This window comes from Rhyacophila brunnea, unplaced genomic scaffold (genome assembly GCF_057557595.1).
Source record: "Rhyacophila brunnea isolate RB1 unplaced genomic scaffold, BYU_Rbru_1.0 scaffold_6, whole genome shotgun sequence".
NCBI lineage: Eukaryota > Metazoa > Arthropoda > Insecta > Trichoptera > Rhyacophilidae > Rhyacophila > Rhyacophila brunnea.
Window position 1 is genome coordinate 35,398,632 of NW_028233276.1, and position 21,966 is coordinate 35,420,597.

Genomic DNA, 21,966 nt, shown 5'->3' on the forward strand with positions numbered 1-21,966 from the left:
TTTTTTTGTATAATGGCAGAGACATAGATTATACAGACTAAAAATAATTACTTACTAGCTATCTAATCAAAACAAAAATGGCAGCTGTAATTATTGTATAGGTACCTAATATTTGAGCAAACAGATCCCTGTTTTTTTAATCCTGCAATTCTTATCTAAAAAAAGTATTAGGCTCTTATGAAAATGAAGATATGAAGACATCCTACGTAGTAACAAATGCCAATATCGTTTAATACAGACTAAAAATAATTATACAAAGTATCAGGAGTGCATTAGTTTCCCTAGGTGTATAAAACGGGTTGGTTAATTTTGTATTAGAGTATGTCAGAGTTCAAAGAACACTTACCGAATAAATGGATGTACATAGCTGGTATCAAGAATGCATGAAATATCTCCGGGTGTATATCATTAGTCTATACATGACCGATTTGGTATCAGGGATACAGAAACACATTAGGAGTAGGCACCTACATGAGTCTTACCTTATGTATTATTCATGGTCCGTTGACCTTATCAGCCAGGTCTCACAGTTCGCTGGCCCACTGACTCGGCGCTCGTGTTCTTTGCGGGAAATGCCGCTCCTTGATTAGATCGTTTCTGCCTACACATTGTATTTTGTACTGGTCAGAATTGTCCCTTGATACTACACAATGGCAATAGAGTTAAAAGCGAACATCGGACAAGTTTAATATATTAGGTATCGTTGACTTCGGATTTTTTTACACTTGCATTATGTAATAGTTTTAGCACATATTATAATGTGTATGCATAATAATATTATATTTGTTTAGTCATGGTGTTATCACTGCTGAGGGACGAGTACAATTCTCTGCAAGTGTTTCACAGGCTTCTTAATTCTGAGGTACATTATTTTAGTTGCTAGGAGAATAAGTAATTTTAAGAGTTACCTATTTATTTACTTTCTTGGACATGTTCGTCTATTCATTGCTGGTTGGTTATGTATATTGTATATACACACACATCACTATGCTCGATCCTAAGATGATCATATGGGCCTCAACGCTGAGGCTTTATTTACAGATTTTTGTTTTTATCATAAATTGATATTAGCCACTTGCCCAAGCTATTTTATATGTACTAAGGGTCCACACCAAGGAACTCGAAATATTGGGAACTGAAATATCTAACGAGTGTGGAGTAACAGGCAACCGATCTCGAGTGTGGAAGAATATGGGATAAACTTAAACACGTGTCATGAATATGCTTGTATTTCGTTGGTCTCGGTTTATGCACTGACGCTCATTAAATATTGGTGTATTTGAAGGTTGCAATTGCACGTATTTAATGTGTGGTTTCTTTTCTTATGATACTCACACATTCAAAACCCTGCATCAAATTGTAGTGAATTGGGATATAGCCTTTCGGAATTTTATTTATTAATCTGTTCTGTGGTCCAAACACATTCAAAAACAACATTGTATGAATTTTCCAGACCCTTAAAGTGCGGCCACACCGAAAGCAAGTCGCGCGACAACTCGTTAAATTTTACGATAAGCATGATAATTATCGTAAAATTTCTTAAGCAATTATGATAATTATCGTAAAATTTAACGAGTTGTCGCGCGACTTGTTGCCGGTGTGGCCCCACTTTTACACTCTGCACTTTACCGCTTGGCAACTCTTATCAATTGCCAACATTTTTGTCCATACAAAATAGAAAAAAAAAATGTATACATTAATTCTTAAAAACAATGCTGAGACGATTTTACCAAGGGCGTGCAATTTTTCATCTATCTGTATTATAAGAAAATCAGAGAAACCGGATTTTTACATCTATAAATAATTTAATAATAAACTAGTATATCTGTAGTTCATTATAATTTTCACATTATTTTTCCAACGTTTGTTTAAATATCCAGTGCATCCACTCCAGACGATTAAACAAAAGGCTTTTCACCTGCTTTTCTTAAAATGATCTCTAGATTAAAGCCACTCTATAGAATCTCGTATCCTCAGTCTTGAAAGATACATGGCAATTTACTTAAATATTATTTGTTTATATTTGGCATTTCCAAATAACATATGATATGAAACAAATACCTATTAAACATATATCCTAATGTATTAATTTAATAATTTTGCTTTTTCAAATTTATTAGTATGCATATTATCTTTACCAGTTGACAAATCCCTTTGAAGTGGGAGAAACCTGTCCTGACTAATATTAAAATAAGTGGAACTAGTATATACCTGCTACATATTTTGTTTTATTTTAATTATTACAATGCGTTTCCATGAAGAATTGACAGTTGACACCGTAAAAGAAATTGATTAATTTAAATTTAGATTGTTATTGACAAAGTATTATTGGACGGATAATGCAATGTATTGGTAGATTATTTGTGTCGCATTTTAAATTTGTTTGGTAAATACCTGTGTTATAAATATTATTCATTTGAAAATGTCCCTCTGAGGTGGACGAAACCGGTCCAAATTCATTTATTAAAAGTGAAATAACTACTAAACAAATTTGCGTTTTATTAAATTAATCAATATTACAATGCAGTTCCACCATGAATTGACAGTTAACACAATAAAAGAAAAAAGGTGAAATAATGTGCCTGTGAAATAATGTGCCTGTGAAATCCGTTTTGATCTCAAATATTGACTAATTGATAATTAAGTGCCTGCCGATTCTATTTTTTTTAATGTAACCTTGTAACTGTGTACAAATATATATATACCTATTTAGTGTTATTTTCTAGTACAAAATCCCGTTTTCGAAATTATTAATTTCATTATGCAAAAGTTGTGCAAATATTTACTCACTGTAACCGCTATTCTGCGATAATGAGTAAGTGGTTTGAACATAATTCTTAATTGAATTATTTCATGAAATTTAGGTACCTACCAATCTATTTTATTATTGTTTTACTTTACCAGATCGTGGCAGGTGCCGAGCGTTTAAACTTTAAAGCTTACTTATACAGTAAGTCAGAATTTACTGAAATGATTACAGATTCGTGATATTTTTACTAAGATAAATTATCTTACTCACTAATTTACTTATATAGTTATTCTTTTCTACGATGTTATTAAAAAAACAACAACTTTATAATATAATATAATATAATTTAGAAGATATAATATATATATATTTGACTACGTATTTTTACGCATTGTACATAAGTACTGAAGCAATAATTATAGATTGTACATGTCGTCGGTGTTTTGTAAAAAGGGCGAATTAACCAAAATGCTACTTTACAGGAGGAGGATTTTTAACTTTTGACATTTATTTGTTTTTTACCTGTAGATGATTATAAATATCTAACAAGTTTATAATAAAGCTTAGAAAGAATACTGTCATTATAATAGGTATTATTATATAATATTTTAAAAGGCCTAATATGTCACATTTGTTTTTTATTTCGTAATTTTAATTAATTTAATTTTAGTCTCTTATCGTTTTTAAGTGGAGATAAAAATTCGCCGTTTTTACACAACAAAGCTAGTGGGGTACATATTGTATTTTCATTAAAATGTCGATTTCGCCAAAATGGTTGATTCGCCCTTTTTACAAAACACCGACGATGTGTGTCTCGGATAAACTATTTTAAAAATCAATTGTTTGTTCTTCCAAGGTGTAGAACTAACCTGCCATGGGTAATGCCAATTGGGAGGTCAATTACTATGTATAACATATGGTTATAAACCAAATGGCTTCGGATATTGATATATATATCATCTACGTGAGGATGAATATGGGTGGAAGTTGTTTTATAAATTCTCGCGTATTTGGCGTATGTACTTCCATGTGCCTACCTACTTTATAACTTTTGTATTTGCTCTTTATACTGTGTAATGCTATTTTCTGTTTTTCCCCATGTTATGTTATGAATATCTTGAGTTTGTAAAGTTCATTGTTTAAATTTGAAAATATGTAGGTATTTAATTTAGACGTATAAATGTACCATATTATAATATAAGTATATTTTTCTTTCTTTTAATTTGACAATTTTTGGTCGATATGCATTGTATTAATTAAAATTGACAATGTCCCTCCAAAGCGGAAGAAAGCGGTCCTGACTAACATTTAAATAAGTGGAAATAGTGCTAGATGTTGTGTTTTATTATAATTAATATACTATTTATTCTATGGTTGTGTCACAACCTTTTTATACCTGCCGACCGGTAAAACAAGGAGAAACATTTCGCAGACTGCAGAAATAAATATCGTTTATATTATCTATAGTCATGTATTAGTTTTAAAATTTTATATTATAACGTCATGTAGACATAATATACATAGATATCTACAACAGCCTGAAACCGAATTAAAAAATATATAACATGAAAATTCTATTGTTAATTAAAATAATTAGAACCTGATAAGTATGTAACTAAATTGTTAATAATAGAACTTATTGAATTTTAAGAAATAAATGTACCTATATTTTAAAAAACATGAACCGAACAGTACCAAACATGTATGTACTTACTGTGAAATCTGCAGGTAGAATAGTTGATAATCGTGGCTTCAGTATTGTTTCGAAGAGACGAAGTGCTGCATTGACATTCATTTAATTTCTCTATCGTTTTTATTACTAACTACGCAACAAAAAAATGACAATTTTCTTTGAATTTTTGGTATAGGCATTTTTAAATGGGCGACAATTATTTGCGGGAGGGACACTAGAAAAATTCTGCGGACCAGCGGTTGGGAAACACTGACTAGGGCATCGAGGCAATTCCTTGATGTCACAAAATATTTGCTACCGCTATTAATTTATATCACCACTAATTACAGGACAAACAGTATCTGTAAAGAGTTGGTCACAATGTTTAATATAGGTATAAAATAGAAATAAAACAATCAGTAAGATCCATTCGACAAGTAATCTCTGTGACGATTCATTAACTTGACACATCGCTATTGATCCTCTTCTAGCTAATTGCTTCAGTTGCAGAGATTTACGGCAGCAATTGAGAGAGTGAAGACATGTGCTTTATTTTATTTCATTTTCTTCACGCGGTGGTTATTTTCGATGTGAGAATACACGCTCACGTTTTGGGAGGCAGTAAATTCCACGGATTTTTATCCTTGCTGAGATTCCAGAGTTTAATGCGGCATTAAAAAAATATTCGTCTTTCTCTGAAGATCGCCTTACTTAACTGTTACTTGATCCGTTTATTCGATCGGTAAAAACGATAATTACTTTCATCATTCCGACTAGGTACCTATATGCCGTATATTTATTTCAAATTTGTATAATAATTATTTGTTTATTACTTTATCCGAGAAGTCTGATGATAAACTCTCCCACATTAAATTAAATATTATATTTAACACTCGAGTTGTCACATTTTGATGAATAAGGTGAAAGACGCCCGACATGACTCTTATCGCAAATGTGAGTGGAATTCATTTTTAACTGTATACTGAAATTTAAAATTATGTATATTTATTTGGCCGGTAACTATCTTTCTGACTCCTCTAATATTATGTAGGTACTATTTGAAATTATATTATTATGCTATGAGTTATATCAGGAAAATGCCAATAAGGGTTATTTGACTCTATAAACATTTTTATATATGTATGAGATTGAAGTAAATTGTTTTGTGGGTGTCAGATATGTACATGGATATTACTCACGTTTGACCGACAAAATATGTGTTTCTATTAGTGTATCAAAGCAGTTAGTGTACCGAAAATATGGTGCTTATTATGGTACGCATGCGATTAAGATGCGGAGTCGAAAAAATACCATATTCTTCTTAAATTTCCCTCAAAGCACACTTGACCGCAACAATTTCAATCAAGCAAACGCGGTTTCTATAGCAAAATAACAACATTAGTATCTCACTATCTATCAGTGGCGTGCTTAGTTTTATCATTCTATTTAATAGTAATTAAAATAAGGTAATAAATTAAAATTCCGTACGTATACCTACATAACATTGAAAAAAATAATGGTATTTTTCTTATTCGACGGGGCTTCGTAATAGCATCGTGATTAATTATCTACATTAGCAGGAGACGCTAGGGACTGTCGGGTTTGGAGACCCCATTTGCGGAAAAAACACAGTCGCTGAGTCTTTCACATACAGTAATGGGTTATGTTGACAGAAGAACGCTCAAGTAAAAAAAAACATGCATTTTTAAGATCTGTATACGTCTTGATTTGGTTCTTCCATGTAGTACCTATATCTTGCCTACGAACCACTTCCTAGTCTTCCCCGACTAAACCCGACCAAATACAACGAATTTTCCAGGTTGTCGTCTTTCCAGGGTATTTATTTCATACAAGCAGAAGTCTTCGACGTGACGTTATAGATATAGACATTTCAAAATATATTGGTGTATATAATATGGGCCTCCACAGGGTGGAGGTTATATTATGTATTAAGAAATTTATATTTTTACGAAACATTGATGTTAGCCACTTGCTCAACCTATTAGGTTCAAACTCTGAGTACAAACACGCATTGAATATCTAGTAATAAGTATGTGAATTTTCTTTATAAGCCAGACGCTTGACCGCTCGGCCATCATGGGCCAAAATACATATTAGGTACTACAAAGCTTTTATCACATACCTACACAACAATTCTTGACACTGTCAGTGCATGTGAAAGCTTTGGGAGGTATATCATAACATTCTCCAGGCACAACTTCAAAGGGCGATTTGCCTTTGTTTTGCCACACTCAGATATTAGGGTAGATTTTCAGGCAATTACGTGGTTTTTCCAAATTCCAAACTTGAGGTAGCTTGATATACCACAATAATAAAATGAAGCAAAGTTTCGTGGCTCAACGAATATTACTGTAATTTCTTGGCACGGCATTGGCACGAAGCAATTAGGTACCTACTTCGAGGAATTTCATATGTTTTTTGGTATGCATTTTTCATCTGCCTTGCGGTGTTATTATTTCGTAGCTGGCGGATAAACACGCGAGAAGAGAAGATCTCCGCTCTGAAGTGGCATGGAGTTGGAGTGTAGCACTTTGGTAAAGTGTTTTACCTACTTACACGTGTGCACGTGCATTGTGCAAACCGCACAGACTAAATGCCATCCTCCACGCCTCTTGACTACTATTCGAATATATAGGTACGTGATTGAAACGGTCCGAATTCTACAAAATGCTTTATGGTCGTACATTGTAAGGGTTTTGCTAATAATTGTAGCTCAAGTAAAGGATATGTTGTGAAAATTATTTCACATTGATACACATAATCATCGTAAGAAGCAGCGTTTAACGTTGTACACAGTGGCGATTTTCTTTGACGCAGATGACACAGTCGATTCGTCAGAAGAATCAAAAGCTGGTCTCAAAATTGTACCAACATCTTTATAAGATGCATATTTTCACAACAAACAATATAACATAATATTACCCTCAACATAACAAAATCCCTGCATCTAACATGAAAAGGGCTAATGTCTCAACGCTAAAAAAATTACGTACTTGTACACAAAACCACTAATATTATTATGTGTCACCACTGTCATCTTCAATAATAATTGGAAACGGAAGAGATACCTAGGTAGATTTTTATTTTTACTATGTACGTTGATATTTGGAATTTATTGCTCATGAAATCAGTCTGCGGCTCAGACCTTCACAGGTTCCTAGTCCCCTCAATGGTTGTATGTAAGCCTCTCTAAATTCTCAGGAGTTTTCTTCCACCACACATGTGGGACAGTATATTTGCATGGTATAATAATAAATGTCAATACGTACCACGCTCCCCACTTTTCACCAATGTCCACTTCACACTGACTATGCAGGAAGTTGTAGTAAAGTGACTTGTAAACGTTGTACGAGGATCAGTTAAAAACAGTCCGGTGAAAACTTTTTAATTGAAAAATAGTTGTACATAAATAACCAGCTATCGGGATACAGATCTGGAACTCGCTGAACACTAGCGCAACGCATCTAGTGGGTGGCCTTACTGGGAGAAGGTGGATGATTTATGCCAGTCCAAATTGAACATCGAAGTGAAAAAATCAACTGTAACAACGATTGGGAGCGATTTTATTCACTTTTGACGACTTTGGCAAGGTCATCTTAAGTAGTCGAAACCGGCCCTGATCGTTATTCAACAATGCATTGCTTTCCACCAATAATAATTTATTGGCAGTTGTATTGCAGTGGAATTTTGATTTTAGTATGTTTCTTCAACGGAAATCGTTTGTAATAATATTTCCACATAATTAAATATATTATGTTTTGCATTTTGCTATTTTCTTTAATTACTTGATATTTTTTGTTGTTTTTGTTTTGGTTTATTCAAGTATGACGCTCAGTTAAAAGATGGTGCTCTTTAACGATTTCTTCATGCACTGATAGCTAATTACTGTCGATTAATAATGAATTAGTTACAAAGTGACCTCAATCATCTGTCGAAACTCATCAAAAATTTTAAAACACTTTACCTCACTGGCCACATTGCTTCAGTCTACTCCATAGTAATTAAGGCTGGTCTGCTAAGGGATCATTAGCAACTATAAAAATAACATTGTATAATCATAGCAATCAAGATTATGTAGTTTATTGGAAAATTTCCGCTGGTTCAGTTCACCGTGCGGGTCTTACGCATCGGAGATGTGATGCTTAGCTCATGAATTCTATCAACCGGTTCGCGATTTTTTTTTTCTCTGCACATGTCCTTTCCTATCGAAAATAACCGGTTCGGCGACAACTTTTGAGTGGCACCTTCTCTCGAATGTGTCTCAACATAACTGACTAACTCTCTTTGGCGATTCTTTTTCGACCATACAACATTACCTAAACAAACTCCCAATTTTGATTCGTGTCCGGAAATTTGTACGAATGCAGTTCGCCGTATTACACTTCGCCGTGAAATGTTGTCTCGGAAATATATGGTCGTATATTAAAGACCGTCCAACCTCTTTGGACAGTACTGAGCAAGAGAAAATTCATAAAATACGGTTCTTGCCGGTTTACAAGAAGCCAGCGGTAAATATTTTTTGAAAATAGCCGATACACTGGATTATTTGTTAGGTTAGGTTAGGATAGATTTTTATTCTTGAAGAAACATTATTGTCTGCAATGGCTCCACAACAACGCATATTTTTTTCATTTCTGTGCTATAGAGATAACCGTATAGTACACCGTCATCTTTTTCCGATAATAAAGCTCACGGCGAACTGTATTACGGTGAAATGTAATACGCACAATTTCATGTAACCATTTTGATTAATGATTGTAATCTTTATGAAGCTCAGTATTGCATATTATACACACATTTTTGATTTCGATGAATATCAGTCAAATCCATAGTAAATCAGCCGCTGGCTTGAGTACACACACCACTTAACTAGATGCCGCCACGGGATTATTGGAACTATTCTGCTTATTTGGAGATACTAAACGTTCCATCGAATTTGGAAAGCTATTCTAATTATTGCCTCCCCCCATTACTACGTCTGGTCGTCGCGTAATACTTTTCTCCTGCTCCTACTTACTACGCAGAGCATAGAGAGGTAAACTCAACGTCTTGTGGTTATGTCAGCGCTCTCCTGGTGTTGTTGTCTTTATAAATTTTAATTCCAAAGTATACTTTCTTACTCAAACTGGCGCTTCAGACCATTCAGGTCCATGGCGGACTACACAACCGTCCTCCATAAATCTCTATCGCAACCTCGCTGTCTCCAGTCGGCCAACCTCAGCATTACACTATTGACGTTATGCTTCCATCCCTCGGTGGGCGGCCCAAGGGCTAAATGCATACAGGGATTTCCTTCGTAAACTTTATGGAGAGATCAACCCTACGAATAAAAAACGAAGGAATTGGCATATGTACAAATCATGGCAATCAGAAAGGCCGCCAAATACGGCCGACATTGCATGATACACAAACATAAAATACACAAAATTACAAACACATACGAAGTTTACGCACATACACAGACCACGTTATATTTGTTCACACAGAATCGTCGCTCCTCAAAATGGCGATTTTGGTTGCCCGTTTTTATACTGCAATGAATCAGTATGTTCCTTCCTTTCTTTTTTTATTCGTTGGATCCATGGTATCTAACAACGTGACCGTCCCATCTGAGTCTTCGCGCCCTCAAGAGATTGACTATATAGGGGTTAAATTGTTCGCAGAGCTCAGCATTCGTACGGATACGTCACCAATACTTTGGTCCTGTCCAAGTATTCTTCAGAAAATTTTGAATTCTCGAATACTAGGATAGCCTTACAAGGTATGTTTTATGTAAATATTTCAGCAGCACAGTTACGTCAAGGGTAATAAGTATTATATCTACCGGTTTGTGCGAACCGCTCGGAGAGTTGAACATCCCTAATGTAAATAATATGGAGCATCATGTTTAGTCGAGTTTTTTTTTGTGCTGTAAACAAACGTTCGCAAACGCCATGCTGTCGGCGTAAATGTTACCTGAGATGACTTCTTGGCGCTGGAACGTTTTAATTATATTTACCGCTTGCCCACTTCACTCCAAATGACTTTTCCAATCCACGTTTCGGTTTCAAATGTACCTACTCCCCATTAATGACAGTGCTTCTTATTTACTTGTGTAAAAATAATGCAAATTTCTAAATAATAACGCTAAGTATATGTAGGAGTATAACGGCAGTCCCAAATATCGTCTCTGTTCTGGCAGAACACACTAACTGGAGCATACTAGTTTTAAGTAATTTGACTTTGAAGTTGTTAAAATGTTTGAAATGGTCTATCATGTGAGTTTATTTAGTAATAGTAAAAAGGATAACTTTAAAATAAAGACTGTTTATTTATTAAGAAGGTTTCCAGACGGTAAATCTTGAAATAAGGAACATTTTGGTATAACTAACTCAATATGTCATTTTTTAGAATTAGTGTCTTCTGCCAGAACAGTGACGATATACACTTTTGAACAGCACAAATACCTATTTATATATTATTATAAAAATATTAAAAAAATATATATATATATTTTGGTACGGAGCGGGACACGAACCCACGTCCATTGGATTCCGACCAGTGTGCTTTGTAAATTAAGCAATCTGTCCCGTACAATCAGAACAAAAATAACTAGCCATGCGACTAAAATGTTATCAAATTTCGTTAATATTGGTAACCGGCTTTTGTGGTTTAAATCAAGGTCTTTAACTTGATATCTAGACGCCGTCAAAATCTCGCGAAGTTTCAATGAACGTACTAACTTGCACTTACCAAATAAACTATTTTTTAATTAAAATTGATTTTTGAACATACATAATTGGCCTTTTTAATACCTACTCATCAGCGTTCTTATAGATATTTAAATCAAGCTACTTAGGCAATCGTTTTTTGTTTTATTAAATCAAAGAAGATACCTATTACTTCAATTACTAACGGACGTCGTGGATTTCAATAATCAGAATGGTACATTCTTAAATCTTGTGATTATTCGTTGAATAAAAGAAATAGTTAAATATAAATTATTAGCAAGTTCAAGTACCTAAGTTACATCATAAAAATTTGTCGCAATTAGTACGTCGCCTTGTAGCATAGAGGTAAATGCAACGGACGGGGCGTAAACCCAGGAGATGCAGGGTTCGATCCCTGCCAGGGTGGCTTACTTTTTCAAAAAGATTTTTTCTATTGGTTATAACTTATTTTATCAGAAAGTGTTTTACAAAATTATGTATGTTCAATAACAGAATGCTACATTCTTAAATCTTTTGAATTATTCGTTGAATAAAAGAAATAAGTAATTAAAATTGATTTGTTGCAAGATTTAAGAATGTAGCATTCGTTATTGACTTCTTAAATATATGTAATACCTATACATGTACTTGTATGTTTTTAACACTACAACTGGCCATGAGGCCCAATAATAGTAGTGTAAATAAAACGATCACATAAACACCCATGCTTTGAGAAGACTACATAAAGATATAATGATTTCACCGGGAATCGAACCCAGAGCCTCCAGGAATCTGGACTACTAGAATATCTGGTGGGATAATAATTGAAAGAGCTAGGCATCAAAGAGCGTCTCTCATGTAGATACAGGCTGGTAGAGATCCTGTCGGGGTGATCACTGGTTGCGTCAAAGGAAGGAGATTGCGACTGAAGCAACCAGATCAGCGCAAGATCACTCAGTAATGAGGCACATATAAATTGAATTGAAATTTAAGGTATCTCATAGATAAGACAGACGCTTAGCAATAACTTTTATGATTTCCTGAAAAATTTACTTGTTGACATTATAAGATATAACTACACTGTTTTTACTTAGCTCACCCCATGGTGGCGTAGGTAGTGATGGAGTATCCGCCTCTAGCAGGGTTTTTCAATAAGTGTTTAATGTTAGTCCAAACGACCCAATGAGTTGGGCTAATTACTATAATATGTACATAAATCTTTTACCTATTCTATTTTCACCAAAGTGAATCACAATGCCATCCCCTACGTACAACAACACAGTGCTTTTTAGTGCGCAATAACGATACGCAAACTCAACGCGTAACAACAAGTCATCGTAAAATTTTCAATATACCTACACATTAGGGCTCTATATTATGTTGTACTAATATTTAGAGCGGGGGAATGAATAAATATATAATGAAAATAAATATGGATTATACGAGTAATACTTACTATTATCATCGATAAAGTTGGTTGCAATGGAAATAATATTGCATGTAATCGTCGTTGTTATTTATCACTTCCATTATGAATGAGAAAATTTTACTACGAGATTTCTACACAATAATGCAACAGGTGAAATATTTTATTCATAAGTTGATTGTTTTGCATTTTATTAAGTGCTCTTTTTGCATAATATATTTATGAAATTCACATGTCACAGCCCTTAATTTATTCTCTCTTCTTGGTCGTGCACTCATGGCTGAGGATCGTGACCACATTTGAATTTCGCCATCCTTTGAGCGACCAAGACTTTCCATCCTTTTCGATCTTCCGCTTCTCTCAGGGCAGAATGGATGGTGCCCCCCAGTCAGCTGTTTCACTTGGTCGCTCCAGCGCGCAGACGCTCTTCCTCTGCTTCGCCTTCCCTGGAGGTCACCCAAAACTACCAATCTCTCCAGGTTGTCCGGTCCGCGCCTGATAATATGTCCAAAAACTGCAGAATTCTTCTCAGACATATTGTTGAGAGCCGTTCCTTTATCTTCAGTCTCTGGATGATTGACTGGTTCGTCCTGTGCTCCGTCCAAGAAATACGAAGCATTCGTCGCCAACACCACATCTCAAAGGCACCAATTACCTTCCGTTCCCTTGCTTTCAGGGCCATTCAATTTAAAGCTAATGTATTCTATATTGTCCAATAAATTCGTTAAAAATAGTTATTCTAAGTTTTCATATCTATTTATACATAGTCAGTCACTTATCAATGAGTTAGTTATTGACATTATTTTCTTCATATAAAATGAGTGTTGACTGTTTTATCGTTAAAAAAATAACTCAAGTGGTTTTGATTTTTATAAAATACATTTTTTACGATTTCCCTAGAAGTAAACATTAAAATTTGTTTTTCTTAAACATTGGAAAAATAACGAAAGTGGGCAATGAAAATAAAGTGCATGTTTCATTACTTACAACATACTTGAAAGTCAGATGAAGAAGTTTGTTGACAATGTGTTGGTTAAATATTTGCTGTGCCTTCTTCAAATATTTAATCTTTTATCTCATCTCGATTTTTTTTTCAAGATAACCGAAGAGAATTACTAATATAGTATAGGTATATATGTAAATAAACCCCACATTCTTAATTTCCAGATTACATAGTACATACTACATACTGATGATTGGAGGAAACACTGGGATGCTAACTCTTCCTGAAAAATACATGCGCAGATCATTATCACTATCGTGCATCAGTAAAATCTTAACATTTCAATTTTAAAAAACATCAAAATATTCCTTGCTGACAAAAAAAAACCTTTCGATGCCAACATGTAGTGCCAACGATCATACTAGCGCTGACACGGCATCTCATTTTGTAAATACGTATGTAATATAGAGTAGAGAGTATTTGGTAGATAATATCATCTATATTCTGGCAGAACACACTAACTGGAGAATACTAGTTTTGAGTAATTTGACTTTGAAGTTGTTAAAATGTTTGAAATAATGGTCTATCATGTGAGTTTAAAGTAATCGTAAAAAGGATGACTTTAAAATAAAGACTTTATTTATTGGTTTCCAGACGGTAAAGTTTAAAATAAGGAACAACTCAATATTTTTTTTTTCGAATTAGTGTCTTCTGCCAGAACAGTGACGATATTATGTACTAATTTAGTACCTGTCAAGTAGGGATTCCAATCCCGGGATCCCGAGCTATTTTCGATACCTACCTATGAATCCCGGGATTGGTAAACATAATCCCGAAGATTTCGGGATTTAATTTTTTATTAATCTGTATGGAAAATAAAATAAAAACGAAAATAAAACAGAAAAAATACTTTTAATAACAAATAACTACATTAGAAATAAACTGAGTTTGAATAAAGTTTGATTTATACCGATGTGTAAGTTGCCGATTCATTTTATTTTTTCACATAAATTAATAAAAATGATAAAGATTGGAGAAAAACAATGCTTCGCACTTTTAACAAAGTAATTCCACCATGATCTCATACGTTTTACGGCAGTTTCATATTTGGCTGACTAATTAGATTTATGAAGCGGAAAGGCCATACACCACGATTTGCTTTACTATTTTAAATCTCGCTAACCCATTCATTAAGTATTTACTATCAGAAATAGCAATCTCATATTACATTCACATTATTATTTATATTACAATATTATTTACTCCATTAAACTTATGTATTTTCAAGATTGAACGTACACAATATTAACAATAAAAATGTCTTAAATAGTATAAAATATACTAGATTTATTTTTGACCGATTTTATCAATGTTATTTGTAAATATAAACAAATTATATTAACTATGGAAATAATGCCAATCCCGGGATTGTCAAATTGTAATCCCGAATCAGAATTTTGGCTGGGGATTAGATTCCCTACTGTCAAGTAAATAGCACTGGCGAAGACTCCATTATTTAAAGCCTACCTTAAGAAAAATGTTTTTTAATTGCACATTGACATATTTATATACTTAATCACTTCATTATTTTATGTTATATAAAAATAATTTATTTTGCCAAGGAGAGATGTCGTATATGTAGGAATGTATTACACAGTTTACAAAACAACTGCAAAGGTATTAAAAAAATATACCACAGCGCACCGTAAATAAACAATAAACGCCGCGACGTCTCGACGTAAATAAATCTCCGATTATGTGTGAAATAATTCTGATTTTTTTCGTATGGACTTTACGTCTCGTAACCTCAGCAAGTCTGCTGATTTGTACGAAATGAGGTAAGCTCCTATCGCAGAGCCTAAAACATTCGCGCATAATAATATTGTCACGACTGCGCACTTTGTCCAAAATCATTAATAATTAGATAATTAAAAAAATAATTTCAACGGCGTTTAATCGAATATTAATAAATAAGTAAATATAGATTGTTTTTATAAATAAAAATAAATTTTATCTAATGATTTTTGATGGGTATACCTACATGTTTTGAAAAATACGTAATTTAAACACATCGCTCATTTTTATGTCGTCAATGAGTATTTGAAGTTTCATTGAATTAGTGTGTTGTTGTCATTTACTAGTGTGTACCTATTCATTAGTAGTAAATATCGTACTATTCTCGTAAGTATACCTGACAAGTTTGCTCTTTTTATCAGATCTCCACAGCCTACCTCTTTCCAACAGTCACCCTTCGCCACTGGTAAATAGTATGCCTAAACTCGAGAGAAAATAGATTATATTATTATGATTATGTAGCCTGCGAACAAAAATGTTAGTTTCAGTGGCCATGTATCCACAACGGCGAAATCCTTGGATAAGGAAAGGGTGCCGTAATTTTATTTTTTCGCTGTATACTTTGGAAATTATATGTATACACTGATGGCCGTTTGATTTCTAATAATGTTAATTTTTTTAAATTTGCCGAATAGTGTTATTATTAAATTAATGAAAAATATTATTTCATAATAGCACAGTAATAATGATTTCACGGTTATAAAATCCGCCATGTAATTAATTCTTCACGCAATATTACGATATTAACTGTTGTTTGTTTTGAAAATGTTAATTAACAAAATTTAATTACCTACTGTTTAATTAAATATTACTCTACAGTTTATTAAAATAGCATATGGCTAGTCAGATTTTATAATTAGATTGATTATGTATCCATTTTCTTGAAATAAAATGATAATAAACTGTAAAAGGTATATATATACGTCATAGGTACTCTGCCTTCATAAAATTGGACATTCAACCATGTCCAACTACATACATAATAATATATATAAATGGGTAGGTAGTTGAATTGTTTAAAAAAAAATATGCTCGTGTTGTAGATACAATCATACAGATTTGATGATGCAAATCGATACGTACTTACGAACGTTTTTGAGACACAAAATTCCCTGCTGTTGCAAAAATTGCGCTCATTTTGAGTCGACGTTGGCTCAATTGTGTTAAATGCCCCGATCAGTCTTTGAACGTTTTGTGTTTTCTGTCCACTTTTTTCACATAGAAAATCGTTTTTCAATTAATATTTGATAATAAAGAAATCCCGAATCCTGAGGAAAGATTCTCGAGAAAATTTAAAAATTTCAATTCTCGAGATTCGGGATGGAAAATCTCGAAAATTTCTCGAGGAAATTCCCGAAACCCAACGCTAATTATAGGTATATCACTAAACATTAAAAAGCATTGAAAGCAAAACAATCAATTGAAAAGGTATTTAGAACAACCTTTATTATGTATAGCAATAGACACATAGACACATTAATCCTATCTGTGTCACAGCAGCTATTCGTAAGACAATGGAGAGCGCATTCGATGTTTGTTTCGATAATTAAATCGACTAATTGAACTGGTTTCTAACATGCACTCGGATAATTAACATTGCAATGCTAACTTTGTTTTAGACCAAGTAAACTGATTTCGCTACTGCAGTTTCTTACTTGTTCATAGTACCGATACCAGTGTGAATAATTATTGTGAATACTTTACTCGGTGACCTTGTTTTTTTTATACGGCTCTAATGTTTATTATATTAATTATTACAAATTACAAGTTAGAATAATTCTTTGCAATATGAAATGACCATAATTGTTGTCAGCTGTCGTAAGGTAGGTTGATATAATACCTAATTATTGATCATTAATTATTATTTCGACCCAATAACATTAATATGGACGAAGCATCTAGAAAATAAAATGACACTCACTTTGTGTCGGGTCTGCCGGATGGCGAAATTCATATTTTAATATCGGTATCCTACGCTCAAATGAACATTCTGCTTGCAAGCGGTCTGGCGACACCGCTGGGTCTGCCCATACAAAATTTCTGACTGTCAGGTTTCGACTCCACCGTTATTATTGTGTTACAAAATGCCAATGTGCCTAGTTAAAAATTGTAAAAAAATCTACTAAACACTCCAAGAAAGATGGGATATCACTTTTCATGTGTTAGTATTATTTATTATTTATAAAATGCCATTTTAAGATATTGATGAATGTTTATTCAATGCAATTGAATGACAGGAACCATTGGACAGTCAGTCGCTTGTGATTCGCTGGGCTCACTTGCGTCTAATCTCCGAGAAGTCGTAAGTAACCGAGAATCTGTTTCTAACGCAATGAGTCATGAGTCATGACACTAATACGCCATTACAATAAAGGTTATATTACTATAAATTCTCGAAGCTTGTATCGCATAATGGAAACAGATACGTCATATGGTCACGTGACATCTACCTATACATCTGTGAATGACTTTCATGCACAATTTCTCGTGCGCGCCCGGTATGAAGTGAGTCGTCCATTTAATATGTCATTGTTTCGACCCAAACTTAGAGAATCCATTATTTATTTTAATTTAATAATCATTCGTATCGTGTATTCCACCTAGCATATTTTTTCCACATGTAAATTAACAAAAATTACGCATGTTATTCACTGATACATATTTATTAAATTGTTAATGTTTCTTAAAACTAATTTAGTCATTTACTTCGGATGTGCCACTACTGAACTAATGCCATACATCAGCGTGTGAAACTTGTACCTACGTATGCAGTTCGCCGCATATTATTAAGGGCCCGCTGAAGAGCCCGCCGTTCAAATATAATTTAGTATAAAAAGGACCTCGGCGTCGTAACTACGTCAATTTAAATCGATCTTTTCGCAAAAATCACTAATCATCGGAGATTTTATTTCAAGAAATATTATTATTATTACTGATAATTTCTGCCGCGCGGAGAATTATTATTATTTTATGAACACCTGCGACATGAAGCCATCAGAAAACAGGGCTGTCAAAATAATATTAAGCATTCATATTTTTTAAATGTTAATTTCATCATGGTTTTTAATCAAACCTGTGCAAGTACGTACTGATAACTTGGGTGGATTTTGTAGCAAACATACTATTGATATATATACGGGTATATTATTATTATAACCCAATTCAAATTGAACATAGGTTGATACTCAAATACTATTATAGTATGTTTATGATTTCGAGAAAATAATACGATGGTATAATTAATCCATATCAATTATTTGAAAACATTACATTCGCACTTTGCACAAAATTACAAACACATTCGAAGTTTGCCGCACACGTACAGACCACGTGATATTTGTTTACGCAAAATCGTCGCTTTTCAAAATGGCGAATTTGATAACCAGATTTTACTGCGATGAATCAGTATGTTCCTTTTTGTCTTTTTTTATTCGTAGGTTTGTTTACTATGTACACCGAGAAATTTCCATTTATAAACTCGGAAACGATTTTTACAGAAGAGTTTTGGAATATAATGCAACCAAAACTGGAAAAAATTCTATCATGGGTGTTGACTTCCTGAATTAGCTAACCCCAGGTCCATGCCACTACGTGAACCACAGTGGATATTAAGCCATTTCCACACTGGCAACAAGTTGCTGGCAACCTCATTAAATTTTACGATACTTACCATAATTGCTTAAGAAATTTTACAATAATTATCGTAAAATCTAACGAGGTTGCCAGCAAATTAACTTGTTGCCAGTGTGGACCCGGCATTAGATGCACAAAACTTAAATAATATATATTATAAATAAAAATTTAAAATTATAAATATATATTATGATTTATGTCTTCGACAGCCCTGATGAAATAAATGTGAAATATGAGTCGGATCAGTCACAGAGCAAATTTATTAACACAAACAACTTTGACACGACCTTTTTATATTAACTAGTAGACCAGATATTATGGACCACATGTTAAAAAATCATATTTTCAATTCTCAAGGCCATTTCTGTAGAACGTCCTCTTAAGAGATATCCTATATTATCCTCCTATAATAATGAATATGGGCCGATAATAATAGAATTCATTATGTCAACATTGGACGAGGGTTGTCCACTGATTTTTTTTTTAATGTTTGATTTCTAACATTTAATTAATATAAAATAATAATGCGTTTGCGGCTAGATAACTAACTCATTGGCACCGGGGAAGTGGAATGCGCATTATGCGCAATTAATTTTTAGATGGCAAATATCACGTTAATTATTACATTATTTAAAATGCCCCGGTGGCAACGAACTATGTTACATTAAATACCATTATCTCCTCAGCGGAGCATATGGAGGCTTATACTATCAGACTTTTTATGAGGAATGGTAGTTAATCTGGATAAAACACACATTGCAAAAACATGTAATTTTGCCAGACGTGGGATTCGAACCCATACCCACTGCGCTATGCCAACTACTCCACTGTAGGATAGTAAAAAATAATATTCTTTTCGACCGTATCCGATCCTAATAGGATCATATGGGCCTCCACAGAGTGGAGGTTTGTATTGACAGATTTTTGTTTTTACGATAAATGTATGTCAGCCACTTGCTCAACCTATTAGATCCATACTTGTGACTCATACACAAATTGAAAAACAATATGTGTACTTGTTAGACCCAGGATTCGAACCTGGGACCCACGACGCAATAAGCCAACGCTTACGCCGCGTGGCTATCATGGGTGTGTTATAAAAATAATTATAAAAATAATAATTATCATAAAATAAATTGCTAACGGAAAGGCATGATTATCTGAAGATACAAAATAATATTGTACCGTTGGGCAATCAATTCAGATGTTTTTCCACTTCGACGGCGACCAGCGCATGGTTTGGCTAATGTACCGCTCATGATTTTCCCATGTATAATACGAAGCCACCTTCAAAGAATGTTTAGTAAATTATCTTTTGAATAAACTTGCACAAAAATCTAATAAACATATTTTTGATTTCAAGAAATTCACGCAAGCTACCTTATAAAATATGTGGCAACCCTGTGACTGGCTTAAGTTTTGTTTGACACTGTTGTTATGTAAATATTACGTCTGTCAAAATAATATTCCGCGATGAACTAAATTCTGGAAGAAAAAAAACTCGTCCTCACTGCGTCCCAGTTGGTCGCCGACTAACTATATTAATATCGAAAGAATGAAAAAACTGTATGGATCAATCAATCAAATTGCCTTTTTTTAATAATTTTGCAAAATAATTATATTTCTAAAACGTCTGAAAACAGGATAAATACATGAAAATGTACGACGTGTTTTAGTAATACAGCGTCACTAATTATACCAAATGTATGGGGTTTTATTTATTTTTTCATTGTTAATTATTATTTATAGTATTACGTGAATGTTATATTATAATAAAAAAATATTTTTATTGTGCAGTATATATTATTTTGTGAGAAAAAATCATTCAAAATTGGCTGATGTGTATACTCAAACTAAAATGGCTTTAAAATCTTTATTTTTCCGAAATTAAAAAAAAGTACGTGAGTTAATCAATGAAATGTATTGTTTTACCCATTTCTTTGATACAATATATACCTGCAAAACTATTATTAAGCTCAACATTCATTGTGGCGTGACAGTCGTTTTGACCAATTTCGAAAACAGGACTGACTAATTGTCATTTATTTTAAAAAGTAAAGCGATTCGAAAAATTTTAATGACACAGAACGTTTTAGTTGAATACTATTTATTAGATTTTAAATAAATAAAGAGTTTATTGTGTATCAATTCGTTTTAAACATGCTTATCATTTCCGCGATTCCGAGAAGACAGGAAAAAACGGGTCCAATGGCCTTAAGAGCGTACATAAGTGAAACGGCAAATAATTTTCAACAGTATGTGGAACGAAATTTCGCAGTCGTCGCCAATCGCAGACTGATAGTTGAGGTGTGAGCACGTCAATTTGTTTTGTGATGGCGTCGGAGGAATATATTATTAAATCGTGTAAAGATGACTAAAAAACGTTCCGCATGTACTTAAAAAAGAAAACATGCCAATGAATATACTATTATTATTACGAATATAATAATAAATAATAAGTGAAACGGCAAATAATTTTCAACAGTATGTGGAACGAAATTTCGCAGTCGTCGCCAATCAGAGACTGACAGTTGAGGTGTGAGCACGTCAATTTGTTTTGTGATGGCGTCGGAGGAATATATTATTAAATCGTGTAAAGATGACTAAAAAACGTTCCGCATGTACTTGAAAAAGAAAACATGCCAATAAATATACTATTATTATAACGAATATAATAATAAACATAACATTAAAAGGACGCATGTTGAATCTTTATGACAAATTATATTTCGTTCGGCTCGCGTCATTTGCACAATCCGCGCATCGCCTAGTCACGATCTTTTTAGATCATGCCTTAGCTGAAGTATAGCCTTAAATACCGTACAACCCCTTTGTGTCGTATAGTACTGACATAAAATTCATGTCTAAATAAAACACCGTTCTTGTCGGTTCACTAAAAGCCAGCAGGAAAAAAAAAATCAAAATAGCCGATATATTGGATTATTTGTTAGGTTAGGTATTCATTCATGAATTCATGAA

General features: G+C 33.4%; 1 protein-coding gene across 2 annotated transcripts in view; it reads left to right on the forward strand.

Annotated features, from left to right (window-relative positions):
• The window catches only part of smash (smallish), a 478,903-nt gene that overhangs the window by 141,280 nt on the left and 315,657 nt on the right, over positions 1-21,966 (forward strand). The window lies entirely within an intron of this gene.